At 49.9% G+C, this 26,314-nt stretch overlaps 1 pseudogene; it reads right to left on the reverse strand.

The window, feature by feature from the left end:
* Window positions 1-200: 200 nt before the first annotated feature.
* LOC141476068 (carboxy-terminal kinesin 2-like) overlaps window positions 201-26,314 on the reverse strand; it is a 157,501-nt pseudogene continuing 131,387 nt past the window's right edge.

Here is a 26,314-nt window from a genome sequence, read left to right on the forward strand (position 1 = left end):
GGTCGAGCCGCTGCGCCTTTAAGACCACCCGCTCATGACCGGAAATGCAGTCGTACGGGCGCCGCCATGTTGCCGTACAGACCGCAGCCAATCAGCGCTCGGTGGCGGCAGCAGCGGTCCCCTCGCAGGGCGCCGCCATTTTCCCCCGGGACACGTGAACGCGAACAACCAATCAGCGATGGGGCAGGAAGTGGCGGGGGTTACTTCCGGCTGGGGTGGGCCGTGCCCACCACGCACTGGTTCACCTGAGGGAGGGGGAAGGGGAGGGGGAAGGGGGGGGTGTTGTGGGACCCCCCAGAACGGCCCTTGGACCCCCCCCCCCCCCAAACACCTGCCCCTTCTCCAACAGCTCCAACCTCACCCAAATCTACCCCCGCCCTCCCAAAATCACCCCCCCCAAATCTACCCCTTTTCCCCCCAAAACAGCCCCCCCTTGACTCCCCCCCACCCAAACAGTTCACCCCCAAATCACCCCCTGCCCCCAAATCTGCCCCAGTCCCCCCAGTTACACTCCTCTGCCCCCCCAACCATCCTCCCCCTTCCCAAATCATCCATCCCCCCAAAGCCATATTAATGCCCCCCCCCCCCCCCCAAAATTTCCCCATTGCTTGTTTCCCAAATTATCCTTGAGCTCCCCCCCCTCCCCCCCTCCATCCAAACCTCCCCCCCCACCTTGCTGGCGAAGCGCAGGGAGTTGAGGGTCTCGGAGAAGTTCTCCTCCAGGGGGGAGATGTTCACAAACATGAGCCTGGGGGGAGTCGGGGGGTGTGGGGTGTCAAAGGGGCCCCCCCAAACCTCCCCCACCCCCCAATAACCCCAAACACCCTCCAGACCCCCCCAAACCACCTCCCCACCCCCCACAAACCCCCCCAACCCCCTCACAAGCCTCCCCCCCCAACAACCTCTAGCCACAAAGAACCCTCAAGCCCCCCCACCCCCAAAACTCCCCCCAGCCTCCCCATCCCCCCCCACGCCTCCCCCAGGCCCCCCCAAACCTCCCTCAACCCTCCCACCCCCCAACCCGCTCTGCCCCCCCCCAAACCTCCCCCCCCCCTCACATCTTGGCGGAGCCCCCAGGGAGTTCTGCAGCAGGTAGGTCAGTTTGCTGTTGCGATAGGGAATGTGGGGCTCCTGTGGGGACAGCGGGGGTTCAGGGGGGGGGGGCCCTGAGAACCCCCAAACCCCAGGCCCCACCCCCCCATCCCCAGTGCCCCCCCCCGACCCTCAGGGCCCTCCCCCGACCCCCCAATACCTTGTTGGAGAGGGCCATGAGGACGTGCCCCAGGGTGGGCAGGCTGGCATCAATGGGGGTCCTGAGGAACCCCCCAACCACCAGTGGCCCCCCCGATCCCCAGGCACCCCCCTGTGCCCCCCCCAACCTCCTCACAACCCCCAGGGCCCCCTTGTGCCCCCCCCCCCCGCCTCCCCCTTTGTTGGAGAGGGCCATGAGGAGATGTCCCAGGGCTGGCATTGATGGGGTCCTGAGGAACCCCCAGTGCCCCCCCCCGCAAGCCCCAGGGGCCCCCCTGTGCACCCCCCCCAGGCCCCCTACCTTGTTGGAGAGGGCCATGATGACGTGCCCCCAGGGCGGACAGGCTGGCGTTGATGGCCTGGGTCTCCCGCAGCCGCTCCCCCTGCGACAGCGACTTCTCCAGCCGCTCGCTACCCGCCAGGTCCACCAGGCTCAGCACAGCTGGGGGCACCCCAGAAAGGGGGGGGAGAAGGGGTCACCCCAAAGCTGGGGCCACAGAGGGAGCAACCCCAAAAGGGGGGGGTCCCAAAAGGGCTCAGGCCGAAACTGGGGGCTCTAAACCTGTGGCCCCCAAAGGGGGGACCCCCGAAAGGGCTCAACCCTGATCGTGGCCCCCAAACTTGTGGCCCGGGAGGGGGCGGGGGGGGCCCAAACCAGTGGCCGTAAACTGGGTGACCCCTAAAATGTCACCCCAAACTGGTGGTCCCTAAAGGGTTGCCTATAGAGAGTGTCCCCGAAGGCTCCCCCTATAGAGGGTACTCCAAAACCAGGTACCCCCAAGGATTGTCCCCAACTGGGTGGCCCCCCAAGGTCCCAGCGCCCCCCCCAAAGGGGTCCCCCCCAAAGGGGTCCCCCCCCTACTCACAGGCGCAGCGGAGGGCCGCGGGCCCGGTGGTGGCCCTGGATGTGGAGCTGGAAGATGCAGTGGCTACGGGAGGAGCGGTCGTTCAGCGCTGTCTGGGCCACCGAGCGGTTGGTGGCCGCCGTCTGCAGCAGCCCCAGCACCTGGAGGGGGGGGGGACACACACAGACACCCCGTCACCCCCCCAAACCCCAGCGCTAACGGGGTGGGGGGGGGTAAAGGGAGGGTCCCCTACCTCCTCCTCGCAGGCGACGGGGACGCGGCGCAGGTTGGGGACGTGCAGCTCCTCGCTGGCCGCGCTGACTCGACGGATCTCCAGCTCGGGCCCGCGTTCCCCCCGGGGCCCCAGTAGATCCCGCAGGGACTCGTTGTAGATCTCCAGGAAACTGGCGCTGAAACCATACTGCCCACCGCCATCACAGCCAGCCCCAAACCCCCCAAAAAGGAATTAATCCTCTTTTTTTTTTTTTTTTTTTAACTCACTTCCCAGCCCTTTTCCCCCAGTTCCTGGGCTCCCTGGAAAAGCTGCCGCACGGCGCGAGGGATCACCCCCCTGCTCTGCTCGTCCGCCCCCTCCGGCCCCTCCATCGTGTAGGTCTTTCCGCTCCCCGTCTGCCCGTAGGCGAAGATGCAGACGTGGTACCCGTCCAGCGCTGACTGGGGGGGGGGAGGTGGCAAGAGAGGTGAGGAGGGGGCTGTTTGCCATTTTGGGGGGGGGGGTGGTGGGGGTTCAGGGGGAGATTTCGAGGGGAGGGGGGGAATCTGGGACCTGCACCAGCAGCGCGATCTCCTCGAAGATCTCCTGCTGGGAGGCAGCCGGGGGGAAGACGCGGTCGAAGCTGAAGTTGTAGCGTACGTCGCCTCGGGACTCGCGCCCCAGGTGAGACTTTTTCTGGGGGGAAAAAGGGATTTTTTTGAGGGGTCCCCAACTCCATCCTCAGGTCCCCTGGGTGAGCAGGAGCTGGAAAGCCCCCCTTTTGTCCTTAAAAAACTCATTTTGAAAGATGCCGGTGCTGATTGGTCTCATTAGGGGGGACTAACGATGGCGGGGGGGGGGGGGGGGGGTTGTTAGTGGCAGAGACCCAACAACCTGGGGAATTCAACGGGGGGGGCACCCCCAAACTGACTCACCTCATCTGGCCTGGAGAGCACCAGCACAGTGTTGTCCTCAGGGGGGAACTGGAGATGCTCCAGCCCCCTCTGGTGCTCCTGCTCCTCGGGCAACACCGGCCGCACACGGCAAAAGACACGGATGTTGCCCTGCAGAAGGGGAAGAGCCGTGATTTTGGAGGTACGGGGCGGGGGATTCAGATGATTTCCCCCCCCCCCCCCAGACCCCCTCCCGGCTTCACCTTGAGCTCCTGGACCAGATTATGGAGACGACGACGCTCCATCTCCTGCCCGTGGAGCTGCTCCCCCTGCTGCTCCACCTTCTGCTTCTGGGCGGCTGCCTCCAGTCGCAGCTCGGCTGCCAGCGCTGCCTCCGCCCGCAGGTGCCCCTCTGTCACCTGCAGCTGGACCTGGGGGGGGAGGAGAACAGCCCTCGGTTAACACAGGAGGGGGAAAGACTGGCTCCGCAGGGGTGGAAAAGCAGCCCTGGTTGGGGGGACGCACACACACAGAAACCAGCCTCGACTGCGGGGTGCTGAGACAGCCCCGCTCCCGGGTGGCGCTTTGGGGCTGAGAGCAATCGGAGCAGAAAACCACCTTTTTTTTTATTTTTCTCCTCATTTTGCTGGAGGAAAGCAGGGAGATCTCCCCCCTCCGTGACCCACCTCCCTTTCCTGCAGCGCGGCCGCCAGCGCCCTGGCCTGCCCTTCGGCCTCGGCCACCGCTCGCCCCCCTTCCTCCACCTCCTCCTCCAGACGCCGCTTGTCCTCTGCCAAGCGCTGCGCCTCCCTCCGCCATTGATCTCTCTCATCCCGGCAGCTCGTCAGCTCCTTCTCCGTGCTCCTGGGGGACACGCACACCTCGTGTTAGGGGGGGGAAGTGACACCCCAATTCCCGGGGTGGGGGGCGGGGGGGGTCTCACTCCAGGCGGAGGGTGAGGAGGGTCCCCTGCTGCTGCTGTTCCTGCAGCTCCTTCTCCTGCTGCTCCAGGCGCTGGCGCAGCTCCTGGACCTGCTGCTCCAGCCCCGCTCTCACCCGCGGCTGTCCCCCAGCGCAGCCCGCAGGTCTGACACCTGCCCCTTCAGGTCCCAGGGGGGGCGCTTGGGGCGGGGGGCGGCGGCTGGTGCTGCTGGTGGGGCACCTGTGGGGACACTGGGGGGATTAGGGCTCTGGAAGGTTTGGGGAGGCACAGGGGGGCTGTAGGAGGACTGGGGGCGTTCTGAGGTACTGAGGGGGGGTCTCAGTTTGGGTTGAGGGGCTTGGGGAGGGGCTGGGAGTTGGGAGGCTGTTTTTGGATGGGAGGGTTGTGGGTTTTTGGAGAGGCCAGGCCCTCCCCATTTTAACACCCACCCCTCCGCATCCCCCCCCATCCGGATGTTCGCCTCCTTCCACCCCTCAGGCCGGGGGTGCTTTGGGGGTACCCCAAACTCACCACCTCCTGGTCCCCATCCTCCTGCGCTCTGCACCCCAAAACACCCCCATGCTCCATGGGCTCTGCACCCCCACATTTATTCAGCTGTGTTGAAGTTGCCTTGGGGGGGTGTGGAGGGAAGCACCTGTTTTGGGGACAGAAATGCCTATTTGGGCACCAGCACAGTGTTGTCCTTGGGGGGAACTGGAGATGCTCCAGCCCCCTCTGGTGCTCCTGCTCCTCGGGCAACACCGGCCGCACACGGCAAAAGACACGGATGTTGCCCTGCAGAAGGGGAAGAGCCGTGATTTTGGAGGTACGGGGCGGGGGATTCAGATGATTTCCCACCCCCCCCCCCCCCAGACCCCCTGCCGGCTTCACCTTGAGCTCCTGGACCAGATTATGGAGACGACGACGCAGGTTAACACAGGAGGGGGAAAGACTGACTCCACCGGGGAGGGGCGCTGAAGAAGGGCCCCCAAGCCAAGGCGATGCTCAGCATGAAGGCGGTGCTGCCCTACCAGCTGAAGACCCTGGAGTGGGACCCCCCCCCACCTCGCCAACCGCCAGCAGTGCTACTGCTACTGCGGGGGGCCCGGCGAGTGAGTACAGACCCCCCCCTAACCCCCCCCCCGCTTTGCAATTTCGGGGTGCCCCCCCCCCTTAAATTAATGAATTAATTAATCCCCCCCCCCAGGTGGAACCTGAAGATGCTGCAGTGCCGGGGCTGCGCCCAGTGGTTCCACGAAGCCTGTACCCAGTGTCTGAGCAAACCCCTGCTCTACGGGGACCGGTGGGTCCGGGGGGGGGGCAAGGGGGGGGAAAAGGGGTGACACCACCCCCACCCCCCCCCTCCGGCTTCCTAATGGGGGGGGACACACTGTTAAATCCCCCCCTCCCCCCTGCTTTGAAATTCTTGCCCCCAGGTTTTACGTCTTCGAGTGCTGCGTCTGCACCGGGGGGGTCGAGAGCGTCCGGCGGCTGCCGCTGCGGTGGTGAGGGGGGGGGGGGCGCCCCAACTGCACCCCCCCCAACTGCACCCCCCCCAACTGCTCCCCCCCCCCCCAAAATCGCACCCCCCGAACTGCACCCCCCGGCATCCCTCAATCTGCAGCCCCCAAACTCCACCCCACCCCCCCAGCACCCCCCCAATGCACCTCCCCCACCCTGTACCCCCCCCCAAACTGCACCCACCCCCCCGCACCCCCTCATTTTTGGGGTCCCTCCACCCCCTCCACCCCCCCTCATTTTTGGGGGCCCCCCCAGGGTGGACATTGCCCCCCCATCACCCCCCATTTTTGGGGGTTTCCCAGAGAACCGTTCCCGTCATCACTCTGTATTTTTGGGGCCCCCCCCAGGACACCCTTCCCTCCACCCCCCCGGATTTTTTTGGGGGGCCTCCCCCTTATTTTCGGCCCCCCCCCCCCAGGGTGGACGTCGCCCACCTCATCCTCTACCACCTGAGCGTCTGCTGCAAGAAGAAATACTTCGACCTGGAGCGGGAGATCCTGCCCTTCGCCAACGCCAACTGGGACGTGCTGCTGCTGGGGCCGGTACGGGGGGGGCCCGCACCCCAAAAACCACGGGGGGGGTCGGGGGAGGTCGGGGAGGGGTGGTCTCACCCCCCCTACGACCCTGCAACCCCCCCCCCCCCCGCAGCTCGCCGAGACCCCCAAAGGGGAGCGCTACGGGCAGCTGCTGGGGGCTCTCAGCGCCCACAAGGACAGGTGGGTGCCCCCCCCCCCCGAACCCCCAAACCCCTCCTGACCCCCCCACCCCCCCAGCACCCCTAAATCCTTCCTGATGCCCCTGAATGCCCCCAGCCCCCCACGAACCCCCCCCAAAGCCCCCCAGACCCCTGCCCCCATGTTCGCTTCTCAGCCCCCCCAGCCCCCCCCCTCCCCCCAGGTTCATCTCAGAGCCCCCCCCAAAGCCCCCCCTCCACGCCCCCAGCCCCTCCCAGACCCCCTAAAAGACCCCCCCCGACCCCTCCAAACCACCCCAAAGGCCCCCCCCAGCCCCCTCCCCAAACCCTTCCTCCTCCCCAGGTTCATCTCTCAGCCCCCCCAAAAGCCCCCCCCTCCCCCAAACCACCCTAGAGCCCCCTCCAGACCCCCACAAGACCCTCCCCCCAAACCCAAGGCCCCCCCATCAGGCCCCCCCCCCAGCCCTCCCCAGAAGCGCCCCTCCCCCCCAACCCCCCCTCTCCCCCCCCAGGTTCATCTCAAAGCCCCCCCCAAAGCTCCGAAGCCCCCCCTCCAAGCCCCCAGCCCCTCCCAACCCCCTAAAAGACCCCCCCCCGAAACCACCCCACAGCCCCCCCACAGCCCCCCCCCACCCCATCCTCCCCCCCCAGGTTGATCTCTCAGCCCACCCCAGCAGCGCCCCCCCCTCGACCCCCCCTCTCCTCCCAGGTTCATCTCGGGCCGGGAGATGAAGAAGCGCAAGGGGCTCTTTGGGCTGCACACGCGGGCGCCCCCCCCGCTGCCCCCCGCTTTCCTGGGGGGGCCCCCCTGTTATAGTTTAAAATAAAAAAGGCTAAGTCCGAAATAGATTCACTAAATGTTTATTAAGGTAGGAAAGCAAAAACAGCGCTGGGCGGCCGGGGAGTCACAGCTCCACCAAAGGCTCGCAAATTCAAGCAAACTGAACATCTCTTTTTATCCTCACAGAGGTCGGGTTCGACATCTTCAGTACGCCCCTCTGCTTCTTCCGTTATCTTTACTCCCTCTGGTCTGTCTTGCTTCACAGCGGTTTCAAGGCAATGTTGGTTGTAAATTAGTTTACACCCTTCCCCTTCTACACGATTGATTAGTTACAAAGTTAAAACAGGGATAACATTGGGGTTAAGCTTATCTTGTAAAAACAGGACATTCCTATACAGTTTAGTAATATAATATAGTGGACGTCTCTTCTTGTTAGGGAGTTCTCAAGACTGCCACAATAAATTACAATCCAGCTTCAGGGGAGTTTTGCAGGTGGTGGTGGCATAATTAGCTTGTGCCATCTCTTACATACATTTGGTTAATACAAAGATAAACATTCACTTACATGGACACATTTTGATAGCATTGCAGTTTGTGTAAGTCAGGACTTTCTTACACTATGTACAACAGAAATGGATAATCCTAAGATTTGATCAGCAACAAATCTTCCTCAGTTATCCATTACAATTCCCCCCTTTTCTTTTATTCACACATCCTACTTTGCTGATCAAATCTTGACAATACTTCACACGCGGCTCAGTTTCTTCTTTTTAACTCTGTGCTTTTTCTTTACAACTCGATTAGGACCTACAGCCTGCAGCATTTTTGTTTCCTGTTTTTGGATAAATATTAGCCCACCCCTATCAGTTCCAGGCTCCCAAACCCTTATGCCCCAAGTTTTCCCAGTCAACCACCCGGGATCTTGATGCTGCAATATCAATATTTTTAAAGATTTACAGTTTCCATCTCCTAATTCTAGTGTTGCCCCACTACTATCATAGCTTGGCTGGGTGCACCCTTCAGGCCACCAAGTAACATTGAGATATTTGTCTGGAGACGCGACTGGCCATCTGGCGGTGGCTATGGTTTCGCAACCCCAATAGGCACAATAATGATGATTAGGGTGATTACAGTAACCTTTTCCCGGATTTGAGCTGGGACACCAATAGGTAGCCCTTACATTCACCCAGGGTTCACACCCTGTGCCCCCAGGAAATCCCACTGCAGCTCCTATTAGTTCGCAATTGGTTAAATTAAAAGAGGGTGCTCCCGCAGTAATATTCATTGGGAGGATCCTGGCTTCATTCCAACTGGAGATAGTCCAATTAAAGGGCTGATGTGGATACCCTAATATCCTGGATATTAAAAGACTTAGTAAGATAACAGCCTTCATTTCCCCACAGTTCAATACCTCTCTGCCTTCCTCGTCTACTCTTTTGCGGAGAGCAACGGGATTTCAGTATCTTCTCGGCAGCAGCAGGTAGTCTTCAGGGGAACCCAGCTGGTATCCTGTCAACAATTTAAATATTTCCACCTGTTTGGCTGTTGTGCCCGTTTCCAGACAAATTCTATGGCACACAGTCTTAGAACTTTATACCAGTCCGTTTCATATACTTCCCAAAGTTCAGGTATTGACAATTCCCATCCACAAAATAATTTACAGATCTCCACTGGATCATCTGGTTCCCGGATATACCTTAAGTCTTTACGATATTTCATGCAATAATTTTGCCTGTTAAATGAAACACAAGACCATTTTCTGTTACAATTTAAACGCTGGCATACAACCCAACATAAGTGCCCAGAGGTAGGGTGTTTTAGACAGGGTATTCCACGGGGACCTCCTATCCCGGATGACACATGTATTTCTGTTTCTGTTTCACAACAAAAGGGAAAAACCTGGGGAGTTCCAGTGAGTTTATATAGCCCAGACCCCCCCGTTTGGTCAGGGATCCTCTCTTCACTCCAGGGTGCAAAATATACTCTCCGCAGATTATTTCCGGGTGATAGTTGGAACCATTGATATAAACTATTTCTTACTTCTCTCCTAGAATGATTCATTTACCAACTTCACTCCGTCTGATTGTTACCCGGAGATCCCCTGGTTGCGTCGTTACTGTCCACTTTTCTGGAAAGATAGGTCCCTTAATTCGGCTGGCATGAGTCCATCCTTTTTCCGCTGTCCGTACAGCCGTATCTGTAGTAAGTAAAACAACAAAAGGTCCCTCCCAACAGGGTGTTAAGGAGGTTTCTTTCCAGGTCTTAATTAATACCTGGTCTCCAGGCTGGACTCGGTGCAAAGAGATGTCCAAGGGGGGTCTTTGTACTACCAAGCCCTTCCTTCTTAGTTCCTGTCTTCTTTTTGTGAGTTCCAAAATGTATTCTGTTAATATTTTATCTTCAACCTTTGGATGCTCTACTAATAACCCAAAATCATAAGGCATCCCATACAACATTTCAAAGGGGGATATACCAGTATCTGTTCTTGGTTGGGTCCTAATATAAAGCAAAGCCAACGGTAAACATTTAACCCAATTCATTTTTGTTTCCACCATAAGTTTAGTTAAGTGTTTCTTTATTTCCCCATTCATTCTCTCTACTCTTCCAGAACTTTGTGGGTGCCAGGGGGTATGATACTCCCACTTTGTACCGAACAATTCAGTTATTCCTTTAATCACTTTAGATGTAAAGTGTGGGCCTCGGTCTGAGTCTATTACTGCAATAGTTCCATATCTCGGGATAATTTCTTCCAACAGAATTTTAATAACTGTCTTGGCAGTAGCCCTTACCACTGGAAAGGCTTCTACAAAGTGTGTGAGGTGATCAACCAAGACTAATAAATACTGATATCGCCCGACCTTCGGCAATTCGGTAAAATCCACCTGTATTTTCTCAAAGGGTCTCTTAGCCAGTTCCCGACCCCCTTGAACCTTTTCCCTCAGTTGTCGTTTATTCACTCTGCGACACGTTAGACACCCTTCTAAAATTCTCTTGGCCAGATTGTAGATTCCAACACAGGCATAGTTCGTTTCGAATTGATCTACTAATGCCTGAACCCCCCAGTGTGTTTTATCATGCAACTTGTTTAATACTTTTCGAGCTAGTCCTTTTGGGAGAATCTCTCTGCCATCCGGTAGCAGCCACTTATCACCATTTCTTTTTGCTCCAATTTGTTTTAACTTATCCAATTCTTGGAGGGTGAATGTCTTATCTAATTTTAGCCGTTCAGGTTCTTCTCCCAATGTCTGAACTATTAACAATGTGGCCTGTTTCGCCTCTGCATCGGCTAGATTGTTCCCTCTTACTGTATGGGTTAGTCCCTTCTGATGTCCGTTTACATGGACTATAGCTATCCTTAGTGGACCTCGTAAGGCCTTTAAAATCTCCTGGATTAGTTTTTCATGGACTAATCCCTTTCCTTGGGTGTTGATTAAACCTCGCTCTTCCCAAATTTTTCCAAAAGTATGTACCACCCCAAAGGCATACTTTGAATCTGTATAAATAGTTCCAATTTTATTTTCTAAGAGATTTAATGCTCTTAACATGGCATATAGCTCGCACGCTTGTGCGGACCATGCTTTACTTAATGGTCCTGACTCTTTTATCTGAAAGGTATACCCGTCCACAATAGCATATCCTGATTTCCGTTTTCCTTCGACCACTCGTGAAGAGCCATCCACAAATAATTTTTCTCCTTCATCCAGTTCATATTCTTCTAAGTCTTCCCTTATCTTAGTCTGTAAATTTATTAGTTGGAGGCAGTCGTGGGTCAAATTTTCTTTAGGTTCTCCGTACAAAAATTGGGCGGGATTTTGAATAGCAGTGGTTTCCATTTCTAGCCTAGGGGAGTTGATTAAAATTCCCTCATATTTTAACAATCGACTATCTGTAAGCCACTTATCAGCCCTTTGTTGTAATACTCCCCGAATGTTATGGGGGGTGTATACCTTTAGTTCACCTCCTAAGGTGACTTTTCCAACCTCTTCTACCAGTAATGCAGTGGCCACTATGGCCTGCAGGCAGGTGGGCCACCCGCGGCTTACAGGATCCAGTATTTTAGAATAATATCCTATAGGCTTTCTTTGTCCTGCCCACCCTTGGGTCAGAACCCCATAAGCAGTCCCATTATCTACATTGATAAAAAGTTGAAAGGGTTTTCGGATATCGGGTAAACTGAGGACAGGTGCTTTTATCAGATCTCTTTTTATATTCTCCCAGCGATTGTCATCCTCGATGGACCATTTTACTAATCCGTTTTTAGTTAATTTTTCATACAAGAATTTTACTTTACTACTGTAATTTTCTATCCACTGTCGACAATACCCTAATAATCCCAATAACTGTCTTATCTGTCTTTTATTAGTGGGCGCTGTTAGAGACAAAATTCCTTTTACTCTTTCAGGATCTAATTTCTTATGTCCCTTTGTGAGCCAATGCCCTAAGTATTTTACCTCTTCTTCAGTGAACTGTAATTTGGATTTAGCAACCTTTAATCCTTTGAGGCCTAAAAAGTTCAATAGCTTGATGCTCTCATTTCTGACTTCTTCCTGAGTCTTTCCAGCAATTAGTAAATCATCCACATATTGTATTAGGATTTGTCCCTGACCTAATTCGTAAGATTCTAATAACTGTTCCAGAGCCTGTCCAAACAAATTTGGGGATTCTGTGAATCCCTGGGGCAAAACGGTCCACCGTAACTGTTGTTTCCTATGCGTCTTGGGATTCTCCCACTCGAAAGCAAAATAGTCTCTGCATTTTTCCTCTAATGGACAGGCCCAAAAAGCATCTTTTAAATCTATAACACTATACCATTTATAATCGGGACTTAACCGATTGAGTATAGTGTGAGGATTAGCCACCACAGGGAACCGGGTAACGGTTTGTTCATTTACAGCTCTCAGGTCCTGTACTAAGCGATAAGACCCATCTGATTTCTTTATGGGCAATATGGGAGTATTATGGGGAGACATACAGGGTTCCAGAAGCCCTTGGGCTAAAAGTCTCTCAATTACTGGCTGCAACCCTTCCCTCCCCTCTCTAGAGATGGGATACTGTTTTATCCTAATTGGCCGGTCTGGGTTTTTTATGGAAACCGTAATTGGTTTGATATTTAGCTTTCCCACCGACCCTGGGCTATACCAAATTTCTGGATTTATCTTGGCTTCATCTTCGGCGGTTAATAAACATAATTTTATTTTCAATTTCTCTTGGTCTACTTCTAAATTGATTCCTAATTCTACCATCAGGTCCCGTCCCAAGAGGTTATATTCAGCTTCAGGGACCAATAAAAAGGTTCCCACCCCGTATTTGTTTGGGGCTTCTATTGTTACATTCCTTATCAGGGGTACTTTGAAAGGTTCCCCCTTTGCACCAATTATTTGGAGTGTATCTTTTGATTTAACACATCCAGATGGTAATCTTTGGACGGTTGATCTCTCGGCGCCTGAGTCCACAAGGAACTCGAACACCTCATGCTGAGGACCCAATTTCAATTTTATCAAGGGCTCTGTGTTTCTCTGGGTCCCCAGCAAATAGAGCCCCTGACCCCCCTAATCCTCTTTAAAAATCCTTTCATCCTGCGCCCTCTTCCGGCAGTTTCTCTGAATGTGTCCCTTCTTATGACAATAAAAACATTCCATGCTTTGTGTATCAACCTTCTGTTTCCTCAGCTCCACTGGACCCCTTTGGGGACCTTCCCTTCCCCTGACTTGATTTTGCCCCTCTCTCACCGCTGCCATCAGAATTCTGGCTTGTTTCTTCTGATTTTCTTCTTCCCTCCTTACGTATACCTTTTGAGCTTCTCGGAGTAGCTCATCTAACCCTCTCCCCTGCCAGTCCTCTATTTTCTCTAACTTCTTTCTGATATCTGTCCACGATTTAGCCACAAATTGAGTTTTTAATAGAGTTCGACCCACTGGGTTATCAGGGTCTAACCCCGGAATACAACTGCAAACTTTTCCTTAATCTTTCTAGCCATTCAGTGGGGGTCTCATCTTTCTTTTGTTGCTCATTAAAGGCCTTATTAACGTTCTGCCCCCGGGGTACAGAGTCTCTAATCCCCTGAATTACCATATCCCGGAGGTCAACCATGTTATTTCTATGTGCAGGATCCTGGTTATCCCAGTTAGGCCGCTGCAGGGGCCATTTAATATCTCCATTGAGACCATTCAGATGCCTCTGATCCCAGTGTCTCATGCCCGCCGTTCTAATCATTCCTCGTTCTTCGTTTGTAAACAAGATTTTTAAGATAGACTCCATCTCGTCCCAAGTATAAATGTTAGGCCCGAGGAATTGATCAAAACGCTCTGCTACCCCTAATGGGTCCTCTAACAGGTGTCCCATTTCTTTCTTAAACTCCCTCACATCCCCGGAGCTGAGAGGTACAGATACAAATCCAACTCCGGGTTGTGGTCCCCCCATAGCAGTCTCCCTTAAGGGATACAATTGATTTTCCTCCCTCCTTTCTCTGGTTTGACTTCTAGTTATTCTTTGATTAGAAGGAGGAGTCTCTTCCTCAGGTTCTGAGGGGGCTGTTGGAGGGAGATTTTGCTCAGGACCTTGCGGTGGGGGGGGAGGGGGGACATAGGGTGGGGGGGACGCTGGAGGTTCGTTTACTTCCCACCTTTTCTTTTTATCATTTTTCTTTTCCTTTAATGGAAACAGATTAGCGGCCTGGGACGTGCCCAGGATCCACAAAAAGGCATATTCACTCTCCTCCTTATTAAATGGTCATTTGTTGTTAACGTATATGTTTAATTGTTGGCATATCCAATCCTCTAAGGATCCATAAATTGGCCAATATAAATCTTTTCTTATCTGTTTTCCTCCCCATTTTTCCATACAATAATGGATCATTTTCTCCTTAGATTTTCCTTTCCGACACGGGGAATTATCCCAATATTGAATCATCAATCCTAGCGGGCTGTCTTGGGGTATATCAGGGAGCCCACCCCCGCCCCGTATCTCCTGCATGGAACCAGAAACCTTACTTTTCTTCTGGCCCATCTTCCGAGAGTGCCTTCGTTCACTCAAATTTCACTCGCTTCCCTCCGTTCGTGGCCCACGCCCTCGCGGACAATGGGAACCGCACTACTAGGAGGACCACACTCACTTCGCCCGGTGGGCTACTAAGCCCAGTGGACGTCTCAGTCACTCGCACCCCGGGTACCCAATCCCCGACCGAACGGAACCGCAATATACTCACTCACTCCCGAGTCTTCGTCCGGCTCTTCGTGCACAAAAATTACGGGGAACTGCAGTATCTCCTTTCTCTTTCTTTTTGCTTTCCTACCTCAGTTCGGAAAATCCAGGTGAGCTAGGTCGGAATCTCCTCCGGGACCATCCGAAGATGGGGCGCCCTCCCAGAGTTGAATTCTGAGTTGGCTGTCTGGATCCGAGTCACGGCACCAAATTTGTTATAGTTTAAAATAAAAAAGGCTAAGTCCGAAATAGATTCACTAAATGTTTATTATGGTAGGAAAGCAAAAACAGCGCTGGGCGGCCGGGGAGTCACAGCTCCACCAAAGGCTCGCAAATTCAAGCAAACTGAACATCTCTTTTTATCCTCACAGAGGTCGGGTTCGACATCTTCAGTACGCCCCTCTGCTTCTTCCGTTATCTTTACTCCCTCTGGTCTGTCTTGCTTCACAGCGGTTTCAAGGCAATGTTGGTTGTAAATTAGTTTACACCCTTCCCCTTCTACACGATTGATTAGTTACAAAGTTAAAACAGGGATAACATTGGGGTTAAGCTTATCTTGTAAAAACAGGACATTCCTATACAGTTTAGTAATATAATATAGTGGACGTCTCTTCTTGTTAGGGAGTTCTCAAGACTGCCACAATAAATTACAATCCAGCTTCAGGGGAGTTTTGCAGGTGGTGGTGGCATAATTAGCTTGTGCCATCTCTTACATACATTTGGTTAATACAAAGATAAACATTCACTTACATGGACACATTTTGATAGCATTGCAGTTTGTGTAAGTCAGGACTTTCTTACACTATGTACAACAGAAATGGATAATCCTAAGATTTGATCAGCAACAAATCTTCCTCAGTTATCCATTACACCTTCTTCCACCAAGATATTCCAAAAAAATCATTCCACCAGTTGACATCCATCATAGATTTCCACCTTTGCACTGGGACGTGTGCTAGTTTTCTGATGTTTGCTGCTATATCTCTTACAGCTTGTCCGTTGTCATCAATATGAAGACAACACTCTGATGTGTTAAATTTGCCACATACCCCCCCCTCTTCTGCTAATAGGTAGTCTAGTGCCAGTCTATTTTGGTATATGGCAGTTCGCATCTGTGTTTGTTGGACTGCTATTAAGTCTAAGGCTGAGGCTGTCTCATTGGTAATTATTTCAAGCACTGCTTGCAACCTAATTATTCTATTGAGCATATAAACAGGTGTTCGATATCCCCAGCTACCATCTTGTGCCCATGTTGCTGGTCCATATGTTTCTATTATGCGTTGTGGGGGCCATTCATCCTGCCCCCAATTCTGAGTTCCTCCCATTTCGATCGTTGTTCGTTTCTTTCTCCTCAATTCATCATATAGCCGGACCCCCAGCCCAGCTGCCTGTGTATTAGACAGCAAGAAAAAGAAAGGCATTACATATCCAACATAACAGACTCCTGACCAGTTTGGAGGTAATCTTCGGTAAGCATGTTTCCCCCAAATCCAATAATGGCCCTCTAAGGCCCAAGCCCCGTTGGCAAAGGGACCGTCCCATGTTTCATCACCTTGTGGTGTTTCATAGTATAGCGGATCTTCTGTGCCCCATGGTCCTCCTGAGGCGTTTAAATCCCCATTGGAGTCACAATAGTCACGTTCAAAGGCCTCTGCATCCGGATGCCATTTACAGTTACATCCTCCCTCTCTTATCGTTCGGTTTGTAGCTGACCAGAACTTTGTGAAATATGTTCTGGTCCCATTTGAATTTTGCCAAGCCCATTGATAGACTCTTATTACATGGTTTTTGCTGGTAGTATTGTCCCGCTGACAAGCCAGGAACAGAGAATCTTTAAAACCCCCCTTTTTGCCAATCTCTCTTGCCGCTGCCCTGCAACCAGCATGCCAAGGTTCATGGAAGGAACATCTTACCCAGGTGCCATCTCTAAGCTTAATGTGTGTTTGGTTCCATCTTCCTTGGTACCTCCGGCAATTATAAGGAGTACACAGTGAGTCATAACAATCCATTCCTGGTGATAATGTCCACTCACATTCACTTTTCCCTAAATATTTCCCTCCCGATTTGGTTCTGTTCAGGCAATAATTCCCTTTTCCTGGGTACAATATTTTCCATGCAGCTCCCTCTTCTGCCCAGACCTTTGTTCCATGGCGTACTGTACTTAAGCTACTCACCAGCCACTTAGGCTGCACAGGCCGGGCTACCCATGGCCATTCTTCAGATCCCCTCGGGCTTCCACATACCCAACAATTACTCAAATTAAAGCTTTTTGCTATTTCATTCCCTAATGTTACAAATTGGTTATCTTCCATTTGACTGTAACACAGAGGGATGGTCACAAGGTTCATTAGTATGGTAGCATAAAACCTGCCAAGGTCTGGCACAGCCTTCCCTCCCATCTCTCAACGCCTACTGGATTGCAGCCAGCAGCGGAGACCGCTCACAGAAGAGGAGTGAAGAGACTGAGCCAGTCTTGCCCTTGGCTCTAGTTTTTAGAACCTTTGTTGGTAACCTCCCCAGGTATTACACTTTTATTTCATTACTCTCGATTTTACCAATTCTGTCTTTTAAGAGTCAATTTCAGTGGATCACTTCCCTGGGTTACTGTCCACTCTCCAGGAGGTGGGGCTATTGGTCCTTTTACCCGTGTAGCACGTGTCCACCCCTTCTCCTTAGTTCGCACAGCTGCTTCTGTTGTCAGGAGTACCAGGAAAGGTCCTTCCCACGCTGGAGTCAGAGTATCCTCTTGCCAGGACTTCACTAGTACCCAGTCTCCAGGCTGTATCTGGTGTAGTTTGAAATCCAGTGGAGCCGTCTGAGGCAGCAATCCACGCTGTCTCAAATCTGTAAGAGATTGGGCTAATCCCCACAGGTAATTTTTAAGAAAGACATCATTAATTTCAGGAATTGGCACACCTTCTTCCCTTCCCAGATATGGAAGTCCGAATAGCATTTCATAGGGAGATACTCCTAAATCCTTCCTTGGAGCAGTCCTAATTCTCAACAGGGCTAGGGGCAGGCATTTGGTCCAGGGCAACTTAGTCTCTATTACCAGCTGGGTGATATGTGTTTTGTGGTTTGATACTCTATGATATCGAGACCATTATGCCCTGGTACCTCTTCCTCTGTCTTCCCATATAAATATTGGGAAGGGTTGATGCTTTTGTCAGTAGTTAAAACTAAGTCATCTTTTTCCATTAAGATGGTTTCGTATTTCAGAATCCTAGAATCAGTCAACCACCGTCCGGATTTTTGGCTTAATATTGTTCTCACTATGTGGGGGGTGGATACTATCAGTGTTCCCCCAAAGGTCAGTTTCCGGCTTTCCTCCACCAGTAAGGCTGTTGCTGCCACCGCTTGCACACAGGTTGGCCACCCTCGTGACACCGGATCCAATACTTTAGATCAATAGGCTACTGGTTGTTTCTGCCCTCCCCAGACCTGGGCTAACACTCCATAGGCCATTCCACTCTCAACATTTACATAAAGGTGGAATGGCTTTCCTAGGGAAGGAAGAGACAATACAGGTGCTTGTATTAGTTTTTGTTTAAGTTCTTCAAACTGCTGCCGCTCCTCTGCTGTCCACTGGGGGTCTTCTGTCTCTTCTTGCAATATTCTCTTTCAAGGCTTTATCAAAATTCTGTCCTTTTGGGACTGCCTCTTTTATTCCCCTTATTATAGTTGAATTTTAAGACAAATCGAGTCCGAAATAGATTTATTAAATATTTATTAAGGTAGGAAAGCAAAAGCAGCGCTGGGCGGCCGGGGAGTCGCAGCTCCACCAGACTCGCAAATTCAGGCAAGCTAAACGACTCCTTTTATCTTCACAGAGGTCGATTGCAACATCTTCGGTACGCCCCTCAGCTTCTTCCGAGGGGCTTCTTGCTTGGGGCAATTTCGATAAGATATCGTCACAGAATCAGCTTATACAATCTATTCTTTTCAGGGTTGATTGGTACAATGGCACACGTTAGCAAGACATGAACGGTTTAACATTCGCTCAAGGTAACACATTCTGATGACATTGTGGTTAAGCCTTTCTTGTCAAACAGGGTGTTCCCATGTTTGGTGTTGCCAGATAACATTGTGGACGTGTATCTTCTGGTTAAATAGGAAGTTCTCAAGACTGCTACAATGGGTTCGTTCCTCTTGCTTAACCTGTTTGATCAGCAAATTACCCTTAGTTACTTATTACAATCCCCCCTTTTTTTTATTTATAAGTGATTTGCTGATCAAACCTAGACAATACCTCACAAGCGGCATCTAATTCAGGATTTTCGTTTGGTATAATTTTCATTTCCAGTTCTGATTGCTTCATCAGCATTAGCTGCACTTTTTCTAACCTGCCTTTAAAAAAGGTTACAAGTTTATTAATGACACAGGGTCCAAAAGTCAGAGCCAATAGTAACATTATGAGGGGTCCCGCCAAAGTAGAAATTAAGGTAGTCAGCCATGGTGACCAAGATTCATACCAGGAGGACTGAGCCTCTCGTTCCCGTTTTCTTTTCTCTAATCCTTCTCTCGGCTTAGCTAACGAATCTCTTACTACCCCTGTATGGTCAGCATAAAAGCAACATTCTTCACCTAGGGCAGCGCATAATCCTCCGTTTTGCATGAACAAAAGGTCCAATTGAAGGGTTGATGTTTATTTTCTAAAGTCGTGGTAATTAATACCATTAATAGGATACCAGCTTTCATTTCCCCCACTGTTCAGTACCTCTCTGCCTTCCTCGTCTACTCTTTTGCGGAGAGCAACGGGATATTAATATCTTCTCGGCAGCAGCAGGTAGTCTTCAGGGGGATTTTGCTGTTATCCTGTCAATAATTTCCAAGGTCTAAAGAGTTAGTTACCTCTCAAATATATTTCCACCTGTTTGGTTGTTGTGCCCGTTTCCAGGCAAATCTTATAACACACTGTCTTAAAACTCTATACCAGTCTGTTTCATATATTTCCCAAAGCTCGGGTATTGACAATTCCCACCCACAAAATAATTTACGAATCTCTGCTTGAGCCCGTTGTTCCCTGGTATGTGTCAAATTATTGCGACATTTCATACAATAAGGTTGTCTCTTAAATGAAACACAGGACCATTCTTTATCGCAATTTAAACATCGGCAAACAACCCAACATAAATGTCCGGAAGTGGGGTGTTTCACGCAGGGTATTCTACGGAGATCTCCTATACTGGGCGATTCAGGTATTTCTGTCTCTGTTTCACAGCAAAAAGGAAAAACCTGAGGAGTTCCTGTCAGTTTGTATAATCCAGCCCCCCCCGTTTGGTCAGGTATTCTCTCCTCACTCCAAGGTGCAAAATATACTTTTCGTAGGGTATTTCCAGGTGGTATTTGGAACCATTGATGTAAACTATTTCTTGCTTCCCTTCTGGAGTGGTTCATTTACCGGTCTCGTTTTTCCTTATCTTCATTCGGAGGTCTCCTGGTTCTGACGTTACGGTCCACCTTTCTGGGAAGATAGGTCCCTTAATTCTGCTGGCATGAGTCCATCCTTTTTCTGCTGTCCGTACAGCCGTATCTGTGGTAAGTAAAACAACAAAGGGTCCTTCCCAACGGGGTGTTAGGGAGGTTTCTTTCCAGGTTTTGATTAATACCTGGTCTCCAGGCTGGATTTGGTGTATGGAAATGTCCAAGGGAGGTCTTTGTACTACCAAACCCTTCTTTCTTAGTTCCTGTCTCCTTCTTGTAAGTTCTAAAATATATTCTGTTAAAATTTTATCCTCGACCTTTGGGTGCTCTACTAATAATCCAAAGTCATAAGGCATCCCATACAACATTTCAAAGGGGGATATACCAGTATCTGTCCTAGGTTGAGTTCTAATGTAAAGCAAGGCCAGCGGTAGACATTTAGTCCAACTCATTTATGTCTCCACCATAAGTTTGGTTAGGTGTTTCTTTATTTCCCCATTCATTCTTTCTACTTTCCCGGAACTTTGTGGGTGCCAGGGAGTATGGTATTCCCATTTTGTACCGAACAATTCAGTTGTTTCTTTAATTATTTTGGATGTAAAATGTGGGCCTCGGTCTGAGTCAATTACCGCAATAGTTCCATACCTCGGAATAATTTCTTCCAAGAGGATTTTAATAACTGTCTTTGCAGTAGCCCTTATCACTGGGAAGGCTTCTACAAAGTGCGTAAGGTGATCAACCAAGACTAATAAATACTGATATCTCCCAACCTTCGGTAATTCAGTAAAATCCACTTGTATTTTCTCAAAGGGCCTTTTAGCCAGTTCACGACCCCCTTGAACCTTCTCCCTAAGTTGTCGTTTATTCACTTTGTGACAGGTTAAACATCCCTCTAAGATCCTTTTGGCTAATCCGTATATTCCGATGCAGGCATATTTTGTTTCAAACTGATCCACTAAAGCCTGAATTCCCCAATGGGTTTTATGGTGTAATTTATTTAGTATTCCTCTGGCTAATCCCTTTGGAAGAATTTCCCTACCATCTGGTAGCAGCCATTTATCGCCATCTCTTTTTGCTCCAATTTGTTTTAGCTTATCCAATTCTTGGAGAGTGAAAGTCTTCTCTATTTTTAGCCTCTCAGGTTCCTCTCCCAAGGTCTGAACCATTAACAGGGCAGCCCGTTTTGCCTCTGCGTCGGCTAGATTGTTTCCTCTTACTGTATGGGTTAGTCCCTTCTGATGTCCTTTTACATGGACTATGGCTATCTTTAGTGGACCTCTTAAGGCCTTTAAAACTTCTTGGATTAGTTTTTCATGGACTAATCCCTTTCCCTGGGTGTTAATTAAGCCCCTCTCTTCCCAAATTTTTCCAAAGGTATGCACCACCCCAAAGGCATACTTTGAATCCGTATAAATGGTTCCAATTTTATTTTCTAAAAGTTTTAATGCTCTCATCATAGCATATAACTCACATGCTTGTGCGGACCAAGCTTTATTTAATGGTCCTGACTCTTTTATCTGAAAGGTATACCCGTCCACAATAGCATATCCCGATTTCCGTTGTCCTTCAACCACTCGTGAGGAACCATCCACAAATAATTTCTCCCCTTCGCCTAATTCATCTTCCTCTAAATCCTCCCTTATCTTAGTTTGCAAATTTATTAGTTGGAGACAGTCATGTGTCAAATCTTCCCTAGGTTCCCCATATAAAAATTGGGCAGGATTCTGAACAGAGGTGGTTTCCATTTCTAACCATGGGGAGTTAATCAAAATTCCCTCATATTTTAGTAATCGACTGTCTGTAAGCCACTTATCAGCTCGTTGTTGCAATACTCCTCGAATGTTATGGGGGGTGTATACCTTTAGTTCACCTCCTAAGGTGACCTTTCCAACTTCTTCTACCAATAATGCAGTGGCCACTATTGCTTGTAAACAAGTGGGCCACCCGCGGCTTACAGGATCTCGTATTTTAGAATAATATCCTACAGGCTTTCTCTGCCCTGCCCACCCTTGGGTCAGAACCCCATAAGCTGTCTCGTTATCCACATTGATAAAAAGTTGAAAGGGTTTACGGATATCAGGTAAACTGAGGACAGGTGCTTCCACCAGGTTTCTTTTCACGTTCTCCCAGCGCTTCTCATCTTCAGGGGTCCATTTTACTAACCCATTTTTAGTTAGCTTTTCGTACAAGAATTTTACTTTACTGCTGTAATTTTCTATCCACTGTCGACAATACCCTAACAATCCCAACAGCTGTCTTATCTGTCTTTTATTAGTGGGCGCTGTTAGGGATAAAATTCCTTTCACTCTTTCGGGATCTAATTTCTTGTGTCCCTTTGTGAGCCAATGTCCCAAATATTTTACCTCTTCTTCAGTGAACTGCAATTTGGACTTAGAAACCTTTAACCCCTTGAGGCCCAAAAAGTTTAATAATTTGATGCTCTCATTTCTGACTTCTTCTTGAGTTTTTCCTGCAATCAATAAATCGTCTACGTATTGAATCAGGATTAATCCCTGACTTAATTCGTAGGATTCCAATAATTGTTCCAGAGCTTGTCCAAACAAATTTGGGGATTCTGTGAATCCCTGGGGCAAAACAGTCCACCGTAATTGTTGTTTTCTATGGGTTCTGGGGTCCTCCCACTCGAAAGCAAAATAGTCTCTACATTCTTCTTCTAAGGGACAGGCCCAAAAAGCATCTTTTAAATCTATAACACTATACCATTTATATTCTGGACTTAACCGATTAAGTATAGTGTGTGGGTTAGCCACCACAGGGAACCGGGTAATGGTTCGTTCGTTTATGGCTCTCAGATCTTGTACTAAGCGATAAGACCCATCCGGCTTCTTTACGGGCAATATGGGAGTCTTGTGAGGAGACACACAGGGTTCTAAAAGTCCTTGGACCAAAAGTCTCTCAATTACTGGCTGCAACCATTCTCTCCCTTCTCTGGAGATGGGATACTGTTTTATCCTAATTGGCTGGTCTGGGTCTTTTATAGAGACTGTGATCGGTTTGATATTTAATTTTCCCACCGATCCAGGGCTATACCAAGTTTCTGGATTAATCTTGGCTTCATCTTCAGCGGTTAATAAGCATAACTTTACTTTTAACATCTCTTGGTCTACTTCCAAATTAATTCCTAATTCCACCATCAGGTCTCGTCCCAAAAGGTTATATTCAGCTTCTGGGACCAATAAAAATGTTCCCACCCCATCTTTATTTGGGGCTTCTATTGCTACATTCCTTATCAGGGGCACCTTGAAAGGTTCCCCTTTTGCACCAATTACTTGGAGTTTATCCTTTGATTCAACACATCCAGATGGTAACTTTTGGACGGTTGATCTTTCGGCACCCGAGTCCACGAGGAACTCGAACACTTCATGCTGAGGACCCAATTTCAATTTTATCAAGGGCTCGGTAACCTTAGGGGTCCCCAGCAAATAGAGCCCCTGACCCCCCTAATCTTCCTTAAAAATCTCCTCATCCTGCATTCTTTTCTGACAATTTCTCTGCAGATGTCCCTTCCTGCGACAATAAAAACATTCTATGTCCTGCAAACCAAATCTCCTTCTTCTCGGTTCTACTGGGCCCTTCCAGGGACTTTCTCTTCTCTTTCCCTGACTTTGCCCTTCCCTTACAGCAGCCATCAGGATTCTGGCTTGTTTCTTCTGACTTTCTTCTTCCCTTCTCACATACACCTTCTGAGCTTCTCGTAGTAACTCATCTAACCCCCTCTCCTGCCAGTCTTCCACTTTCTCTAACTTTCTTCTTATATCTGTCCAAGATTTAGCTACAAATTGAGTTTTCAGCAGGGCTTGACCCACTTGGCTATCGGGGTCTAACCCAGAATATAGCTGTAAACTCTTTCTCAATCTTTCCAGCCATTCGGTGGGGGTTTCATCTTTCTTCTGTTGTTCATTAAAGGCCTTATTGATATTTTGCCCTCTAGGTACAGAATCCCTAATCCCCTGAATTATCATATCACGGAGATCAACCATGTTATTTCTATGTGCGGGGTCTTGATTGTCCCAATTGGGCCTCTGTAAGGGCCATTTTACATCCCCGGCGGGACCATGCTGATGCCTCTGATCCCAGTGTCTCATGCCTGCCATTCTGATCATTCCTCGTTCTTCGTTTGTGAACAAGATCTTTAAAATAGACTCCATCTCGTCCCAAGTATAAATGTTAGGCCCGAGGAATTGATCAAAACGTTCTGCTACCCCTAATGGGTCCTCTAACAAGTGTCCCATTTCTTTCTTAAATTCCCTCACATCCCCGGAGCTGAGGGGTACAGATACAAATCCAACTCCGGGTTGTGGTCCCTCCATAGCAGTCTCCCTTAAGGGATACAATAAATTTTCCTCCCTTCTTTCTCTGATTTGACTTCTAGTTATTCTTCGATTAGAAGGAGGAGTCTCTTCCTCAGGTTCTGTAGGTGCTGTTGGAGGGAGATCTTGCTCAGGACCTTGTGGTGGCGGAGGAGGGGGGACATAGGGTGGGGGGGGACACTGGAGGTTCGTCTATGTCCCACCTTTTCTTTTTATCATTTTTCTTTTCCTTTAATGGAAACAAATTAGCGGCCTGAGCCGTGCTCAGGATCCATAAAAAGGCATATTCACTCTCCTCCTTACTAAACAGTCGTTTGTTGTTAACGTATATGTTTAATTGTTGGCATATCCAATCCTCTAAGGATCCATGAATTGGCCAATATAAATCTTTTCTTATCTGTTTTCCTCCCCATATTTCCATACAATAATAGACCAATTTCTCCTTGGATTTCCCTTTTAGGGAAGGGGAACTACCCCAATATCGAATCATTAGGCCTAATGGGCTGTCTTGGGGTATATCAGGGAGCCCACCCCCACCCCGTATCTTCTGTATGGAACCAGAAGCCTTACTTTTCTTCTGTCCCATCTTCCGGGAGTGCCTTCTCTCACTCAAGTTTCACTCGCTTCCCTCCGTTCGTGGCCCACGCCCTCGCGGACAATGGGAACCGCACTATTAGGAGGTCCACACTCACTTCGTCCGGTGGGCTACTAAGCCCAGTGGACGTCTCAGTCACTCGCACCCCAGGTACCCAATCCCCGACCGAACGGAACCGCAATATACTTACTCACTCCCGAGTCTTCGTCCGGCTCTTTGTGCACAAAAATTACGGGGAACTGCAGTTTCTCCTTTCTCTTTCTTTTTGCTTTCCTATCTCAGTTCGGAAAATCCAGGTGAGCTAAGTCGGAATCTCCTCCAGGATCATCCGAAGATGGGGGCGCCCTCCCAGAGTTGAATTCTGAGTTGGCTGTCTGGATCCGAGTCACGGCACCAAATTTGTTATAGTTGAATTTTAAGACAAATCGAGTCCAAAATAGATTTATTAAATATTTATTAAGGTAGGAAAGCAAAAGCAGCGCTGGGCGGCCGGGGAGTCGCAGCTCCACCAAAGACTCGCAAATTCAGGCAAGCTAAACGACTCCTTTTGTCTTCACAGAGGTCGATTGCAACATCTTCGGTACGCCCCTCAGCTTCTTCCGAGGGGCTTCTTGCTTGGGGCAATTTCGATAAGATATCGTCACAGAATCAGCTTATACAATCTATTCTTTTCAGGGTTGATTGGTACAATGGCACACGTTAGCAAGACATGAACGGTTTAACATTCGCTCAAGGTAACACATTCTGATGACATTGTGGTTAAGCCTTTCTTGTCAAACAGGGTGTTCCCATGTTTGGTGTTGCCAGATAACATTGTGGACGTGTATCTTCTGGTTAAATAGGAAGTTCTCAAGACTGCTACAATGGGTTCGTTCCTCTTGCTTAACCTGTTTGATCAGCAAATTACCCTTAGTTACTTATTACACCCTGATTACTAATCTTCTGTAATCAGACATATTATTCCTCCCCTCCGCATTATTCTGATCCCAGGCAGGCCTGGTCACAGGGAATTTCTGTTCCCCTAGGACTCCCCCAGGGATATCGGGAGGATTTTCTCGCTCCCAAATTCTAATACCCGCAGCCCGGATCGTTTGTCTTTCTTCCGGTGTGAACAGGGCTCCTAAAATGAACTGCATTTCATCCCAAGTGTAAAGATTAGGGCCCAGAAACTGGTCGAGCTGCTCTGACAACCCTAAAGGGTCCTCTAATAACTTTTTCATCTCTTTCTTAAATTCCCGCACCTCGGTGCTAGTCAGAGGTACATTCACAAAGCCCACCCCCCCCGGGGCTCCCGGCATGGGTACCTCTCTCAAAGGGAACATACCCTCCTTATGTTCCCCTTTACAAGACGGCAAAGGAAAATTCCGAACATCCCTTACTATCTGATCTAATTCAGTGACCCGGGTTCTCCGAGTCTCCCCGAGCAGAGGGGCACCCGGTCTCACAGAGTCCCCCCCCTTCCCGTTCATTATCCTCCTCCTCCCCCCCACAATCTTCTTCTGTTTCGTCGAATTCAGGGTTGTATGGGGGTGGCAAATGATCCGGAGGTTCCCAACTTTCTTCTCTCTTCTTAATCTTCTTTCCCCCAAGGTCTTTTGTCATGAATAAGGAGTGAGACCTCCTCCAACATGAAGCATATTCAA

Source organism: Numenius arquata, chromosome 28 (assembly GCF_964106895.1).
Source record: "Numenius arquata chromosome 28, bNumArq3.hap1.1, whole genome shotgun sequence".
Taxonomy (NCBI): Eukaryota; Metazoa; Chordata; class Aves; order Charadriiformes; family Scolopacidae; genus Numenius; species Numenius arquata.